Below are 7,571 nucleotides of genomic sequence, written 5' to 3'. Positions count from 1 at the left end.
CATAGGTACTATATTTGGTAGCAGCTACAGAAGCAAGGAGTGTTCTTAGGGGTTGAGGGGGCATCATGATAACTCCCAGGCCCCTGCAGCTAGGGGCATTTGCCCCCACCCCCCCAGTCCAGTGTTGACTACTGTTGAAAAGCCAGGAGTAAGGCCAGCAGGTGACATGTGCAGAGAGCAGGAGGAGCTAGCAGACGTCATCTATCTGTTCACTCAGTCTATAGTTGATTTAGAAGTGATGAACATGGCTAGAATGCTTGTGCCTCTCCAAGCACAGAAGGGGACAGAGGTCTGCAACATTAGCCGCCACAATTGGCAAGCAGTATGATGTCTCTGGATTGGCCAGGCCTGGCATAAATCTGAAAAGTCTGGCCTTCTATCCTTATCTGGTCAACACAATGATACTTTCTGTTTACTGTCCCTCTCGGGTGTCAGCTTCTCTAGCACAGTGGCTGCAGGCTTTAGATTCCTGAGATGCAGAACATATTCTTCATCCACCATGCTGACCTGGTTTTAACAGAGAGATACCTAGCAGCCAACTATACTGACTTTTTAAAAAAGAGTCACTTTTCTTTACTTGGAGGAGAAACTAAATCTGTTGCTGTTTTATTCGACATCCTACCTTTAACTAATTGCAGAGAGAGAGAATGAGAGAGAGATTGGCCACATTTGCATGCAATGCAGAACTGCAGTTGGATCAGCCTGTGATTCTGCAAATGCTACATCCAAATGTGGGGAACTGGATTTTGACAATGAAACCGAGGGTTCAGAATTGGAACCTCCAGTCTGAATCCCCAAGTTGCAATGAGTTTCATCACTGCAACCAGAGGTTCCAGCCAATGGTACGTCCGAATTTGGAACCACAGGCTGCTGGCCCTGGAACCAGAGTTGAGGGAGGAAGTTCCTCCCTCAATTCCAGCATGATTGGTTGTGTGAAGCCCACACAGCCAGCTCCCCTGCCTCTCTGCAGTCTCGCTGAATGCAGAGAGACTGTTCTGAATGTCTAAATTTGGACAGGAGGGGGGCACAGCACTGTGGGTCCTTTAGACCCACAGTTCTGTATTATGTTGGAAGGCACCCAGAGCCTTAAACAGGTTGTTACTTGCCCTAATCCTCCAGAATCTGGAGAATGACAAATCCAAATACATGAACTCTTGTAATGTGCCATCATATTTCCAAGTCTTTACTATATTTAAAACATGGTTCTCTTTTTTCCTACAGGCAGTTCATTTCCCCCCTAAAAGAAACATAACTATCTGTGAGAACTGGAAGAACCTTCGAAAAGGAGGCGCTGCCAAATACTGTGTGAGGGAAGAAAATAAAACGCAAATGCTTTGCAATGGGACATTTTCCTGGATTGACTGAGAGTCACAATCTTGAATATTAAGTTATCTGATTCCTGCTGCAAGCTTCCCAGTCCGGCGGAGCAGTGGAGAGATTGCTTTGCTGAATCCTTAGCTGGGGGAAGCTCACAGCAAGGGCTGGATGACAGGCCATTCTCAGCTGCTCCTAGTCCCCAGTAATTAGCCTGCTATGGCAGCTACCTCTTGTGGTTTTGCCTGCGAGAGACATTTGACACAGCCGACATCAGAGGGATTTTTCAGGAGGCTCTTGTGGAGACCGAATGGCTCTTAATTAACCACTTAGGTATCCTCCTTCACTCTCCCGCCTGGCACTTTCCAAATGGTAGGGGTTGCACTGCGGATCTAAACACCGGGGAAGCGCACTATCAAAAGATCTTGTAAATGAAGGCTTGTGTAAATTATTTTTAATGATTCCCTCCTGGCACATCATTATGTTTGTAGTTACACACAGCCACTTCAGAGATGGCTCATCTTCCGTGAGGTCAGCTGCAGGACCACCATAACTAGCTCCAGTCAGTAAATGGCTTATTAATTAGCACCGTGATTGTACATTGCTAAGAGCTCTGATGTATGGAGCTGGAATTGTAATTGCGTAGGATCGAAATAATAAGCCATCTCAGGGCTCCTTATGCAAATTGCCACATTATGAAATCATTACCTATCTAAACACTGAGTTTTAATAAGAATTACAATGATGAATTTTATGATAATTGACACTCATAATTTAATCTTGTGGAATTTTTTTTTATCATTTTGATGGTTAAAAGTGTGTTTCTAATTAAATGTTGCTTAAAATGCAAAAGGGTTATTTAACAATTCTATTCAGTTACTTCAGTTCAAATCAGGTTATTCTCTTTGGTCATAGAGAATAGGCCTTCTTAGTAATAGGTATGCAACATTATGTATCACTTGTAGAGTAAGATGTTTTATCTTTTTTTCTTTTTGAAAAAACAATTATGATTTTGATATTGTCAACTGTGAGAAAGAAGAGTGTATGTGTCACTGGGTTTGACTTCCATAATAATAAAAAAATATGACTCAGAATGAAGTAGTAAAACCAGTAGCTGATCATGCATACATATGAGATTTTGTGGGGGCTGCATAGGGCATATTTAGAATTCAAAGTATTTTCAGTATGCTCCAACTCCTTGTAGTCTAGTGGCAAAAATAATCCATCCTCCAATTCAAGTCCATCATAACACACTTGTAATTTCAAAATGACATGCCACGCTTCAGAAATTAAAATAAAGTAACTAAATAAACAGGCTGTTTTTTAAAAAATATCCCACTATTTTAAAATAGAAAAATAAAAATGTTTTTATTTTATTTTAACATGAAAAATGTTAACCATATATCCATTCAACATGATTAGCCCAAAAATAATATTCCTCCATCCCTGTGAAGTTGCCTATCATTCAGAAGTGAGTAGACAAGACAACCCCAGTCCGACCTAAGAGTCCCTAGGCACTTGGAGATACTTTCTAGGAAAGCAAGCATCCTTTTCATCAGTGTGTGAACACTGCAGTCATACCTTATTTGTTTATGTATTATTTCTCTATGTAAACTGCTTTGGAAAATTTTTGTTGAAAAGCAGTATATAAATATTTGTAGTAGTAGCAGTAGTAGTAGCAGTAGCAGTAGTAGTAGTAGTAGTAGTAGTAGTAGTATCTAGCCCTATTCAAATGTTATGAAAAAGGATACTCTTCACAAGCAGTGTCCAAAGTGGGCCCAAAAGTCTCACCCTGGCCTGTCATTCACTCTCACACTCACACACAACTTACAGTTACAGTGGAGTTCATCTGAATGCATAACCATGATGGCAGGTGTTTCTGCTACTGAAAGGCTGAGGTGACTCACTTAGTTAGGAACTTCCTAACTAACTGCCCTAGTAGAGGAAGGAAACATCAGTGGTGGCCTGTGCTACCCAGCTGGAGGGGCAAAACATGAACTGCAGCTGCACTGGTACAATTACAGTTAGGGCAGGGGCAGAAGGGAGCAAGAAAGCAGTGGCTGGTACTAAAGCAGCTACTGGTCATTTTCCACCTCTCCGGCTGGTTAGCACAGGCTGCTACTGGAAAGCCACAATTTCTGATGCCCTCCCCTCCACCAGGAAGCCCTCTGTGCCACTTGAAAATATGTCCCTGTGGGTTGTGCAGCCTTCAGGGACATATTTTCAGGTTGCAAAGAGGGCTTTCCATAGATGGGGAAAGCATCAAATATTGCCACTTCCCTACTGCACGAATACAGTACAGTTAGTTGGGAAGTTCTGTTAGGCTGTTCTCTCGCTGCACTCGTGCAACCTTGCTGTATATGTCAGCCTGTTTGTTTTCATAGTGAAGCACACAGAAACTGACTTCGGACATCATGCCAAACCGGAGGTGATGAAGTCCACCATTATCCAGATTATCAGAACTGCAGTTCCTGGACCAAGCTGTGGTTCCTATTTTGTCCCCATACATCAGAACCAATCACCCAGCCGAGGGTGTATTATGACCAGATAGGGATTTGACCCCAAACCAGAGGTAAGGCAAGAAACTCCTCCTGTGGTCTGATAACTCATTGGCTGTTGCAGGCTGTCCTTCCAGGGTCAGTGGGAGCCCAGGCAGCCAGTACCCTCCTCTACTTTCCAGCTCCCAGACTTCAGATTGTGACCATCTAGGCAGGGGTGCACCTAGATAATTGGGGCACCTGGACTGCCCCTGCTGCGAGGCCCTCTAACACAAGGCCCCCCAAACCTGTTTGGGGGGAGGCCTCCTGCACCCTCCACTGCCCTGCCATGCTATACCTCCTTTCTGCATAATTTAAGCCACCATGTGCGTGGCCGAGGGGTGGTGGCCAGGGGGTGGGTGGTGGGTGAACCGAGCGGGTCTTGCCTCCCTGCTCCCCCGCCCAGCAGCAGTGGCCAGAGCAACTGCTGGGTCTGTCCATTTGGCTCAGTGGCTCTTGATAACTGTGAGGCACTCCAGCACACCTGCACAGTTGTAATAGATCATCTCAAGCCCATGACGTCACGGGCTTCTGATGACCTATTTCAACTACTCAGGCACACTTCTGTGCCTCACAGTTATAAAGAGTCTCTGGGATGAAAGGGCAGGCCCAGTGGTTGCTACAACTGCCACCAGGTGGGGAGGCAAGGCAACTCCCCACCCCACCCCACCCCACCGGGCCACCACCCCTTGGCTGCACACATGGCAGCTTAAATTATACAAAAAACCCTGGAGGTACGGTGCGGTGGGACAGTGGTGGGCAGGGGATGGGTGGCGCAGGAGCCCCCCCCCACCATTTGAAGGCCCCCGGACCTTGAAGGCCATGGATTAGGGCCCCAAGTTCCAGGGGTAAGAGTCTGGGAGTGTGCGGAGTCTGCGTCTGGGAGTGTGCGGAGGGGAGTGGGATGGAGGCAAACCGTGGGTCTGTTGGACCCGTGGTTTGCCATTGTGGGGGCCGTAGCATTGGTTTTGGATATGACAGCCACTGCTGCTTGTATCTGGTGGGACAGGGCAGGGGCTTATCAGCACCAAGAACTGTTTGTGTGAGTCCTCTGCTTGGGTGCGCAGTGTCAAGTAGAAGGGCCACACAGTAAACCTCAGCAGATATTATATACTTGCAAGCCAGCGTGGTGTAGTGGTTAGAGTGCTGGACTAGGACTGGGGAGACCCGAGTTCAAATCCCCATTCAGCCATGAAACTATCTGGGTGACTCTGGGCCAGTCACTTCTCTCTCAGCCTAACCTACTTCACAGGGTTGTTGTGAGGAGAAACTTAAGTATGTAGTACATCGCTCTGAGCTCCTTGGAGGAAAAGCAGGAGATAAAGGTAAATAATGATATTTAATTGGATGGGGAGGGTGTCTGTTTATCTATTACACCTATATCCTACTCTTTGTTTAGAGAGCTCAAAGCAGCTTATAAGGGGCTTCCAGTGGTCTCTTCTTCAAGGAATTGTCAGGTCCACACCTGCTTAGCTCCAATAGTGCTGTGTTGTATAGTATTGGTTGCCATCAGACCATTCACTGTTCCTCTTCTCACAATATTCTGTGAGCAGTCTTGCTGAGGTTACGTTTCTCGTGTGTCGACTGCTCACACAAGCAGTTATTTACACAGGTAAGTTCTGAAAATCGACATCTGCAGCAAGTCTGAGAGTCTCAGTTTCAAATCTGTGCTCATTCCTGAAGTTTTCTGGGCATTCTCAAGCAAGTCATGATGGCATTCCATTTGGAATGGGCTAGATTTTTCTCAGCCTTTTGGGCAAATTACCACAGTTTCTTCCTCCCTGAGGAGATCTTGTTATTATAAACTATTTATGGAATCCTGTGATTCTGCCACTTCTTAGGCTGCAATCCTGAGTGCATACATTCCACATTTTAAAAAGATGGTGCCTTTTCTGTAGAGGAGTCTTTCTTCCAGACAAAGACTCCTTCCATCAGAATAATGGAATATTTGGACGCAACTCAACATCTGGTGGAGTGTTAAGGTTTTTTGCATTGTTTGTGTGCTAGTTAAATTAAATAATATGTGGAAAACACAGCATCTTTATCCTATGTAGCCAAATCTTGTTTTATCTTGATTAGATTGGACACATGTATGTTCTGTTCTCCAAGAATCTCAATCTTTTACATCTTTCAAACTGATGCCTACTTGAAATGAAGATTGAGAGCATGTGAGAGATTTGGCCTGGGCATAAAACATGTTTAAGCAGAATTTACATTTGAGATTTCAGACCAAAAAAAACAAGACAGAGTTTTTCAGGCATATGTTCTAAAGCAATGCAGACAAGGTTTACTTCATGATTATTCAAATTGCATAAGATGCTCATGAGGAATTAATATTCCATCAAATGATAACATTATCATTAAATTTCATTATCATTAAATTCTGAAAGCAACGACTATCTTCATACTCTTTTATTGAGTACATACAAACTGGAATAAATATTTCAGACTCTGAGAAATGGACCACATGCTTGAATACTTGTGGGAGAGAACCTCTCCACACACGGTCTAGGGAGAAGCCTGTACTAGTATTCTCCTGCTTGGCATGTTGGTTTTAAATGTTTAAGGAGGGTCACTTTTTGTGTGGATGTACCGTATTTAGCGTATGAGCCCTGCCCCTGCAATCAGCATTCTGAATGGCTAAAACCGAGGAAGAGCTGAAACACTTAATTCTGCTTTATGTGTAAATGAGGTTATAATGAGGAAGATGTTGGCATTTCTGGAGGAGGCCTTTCCTGCTAGAGTGCCCATGGAATGTTGCACCACATTTTATCACTCAGACGTTTTGAGATGAAAAAATGATCTTCAGAGGGATGCATAAATTCCAGCCAAAAACCTTACTTTCATGGGCTTGCAGTGATCTACTGATCCACGGAAAGGCAAGATTGCTGCTTCCATGGCGCTTTAACTCCCACAGGTGCTCCTTCTGAAAGCCGAGAGGCTCTGTGCCTGCAAAGGAGGTTTTCATCACACTTGTAATGGTACTCCCATCACTCCCAATGGGAGTACCATCAGAATTGTAATAATGTACTCTGCAGAAGGTTGTCTGTTTGAATCCCCACTGGTACTATCAGGGGCATATCTAGTGGTAGGGCAGGCAGGGCACATGCCCCGGGCGCCACTTTAAGGGGGGGCACCATTTTGTAGAATTATTTTTTTTATAAAAAACGGCTGCCAAAAACAAAATGGCCACCGTGCATGCTCAAATGGCCTCTGTGAGGCTCTAGGTCATGCCAGGCTTTGCAGGGGCCATTTGAGCATGTGCGGTGGCCATTTTGTTTTCAGTGGCCTTAAAAAAAAAAAAAGATTATTTTTAAAAACGGCCACTGCACATGCTCAAATGGTTCCTGCGAGGCCCTAGAGGCCAGCGGGGTGAGGGGAAATCTTTGCAAAAAACCCCAGCCTTTAGGAAGCCCCCCAAAGGGGCTACGGGTAATAATAATAATAATAATAATAATAATAATATAAGACACTGTACACATATTCAGATTGGCACTATGTACAGAGAATCAGGGCTTGTGAATACTGAGCTGATGCTTAAGAGCTAGGATTGTATTCATTTGCTCTTACTTTGCTTCTTGTGATAAGTGAGTTAAATGTGATGTCTTGCTAATATGGCTATTAATGGTGAGTTTGTCTTTAAATCAGTGTGAAACCCTTAATATTAAGGCCCACTGGGAATTTTTTTGCTCTTTCTCTCATTTTAACTCTTTCTGAAAT

This window comes from Hemicordylus capensis, chromosome 4, assembly GCF_027244095.1.
Source record: "Hemicordylus capensis ecotype Gifberg chromosome 4, rHemCap1.1.pri, whole genome shotgun sequence".
Lineage (NCBI taxonomy): Eukaryota > Metazoa > Chordata > Lepidosauria > Squamata > Cordylidae > Hemicordylus > Hemicordylus capensis.
Note: the sequence above shows the minus strand (reverse complement) of the source record.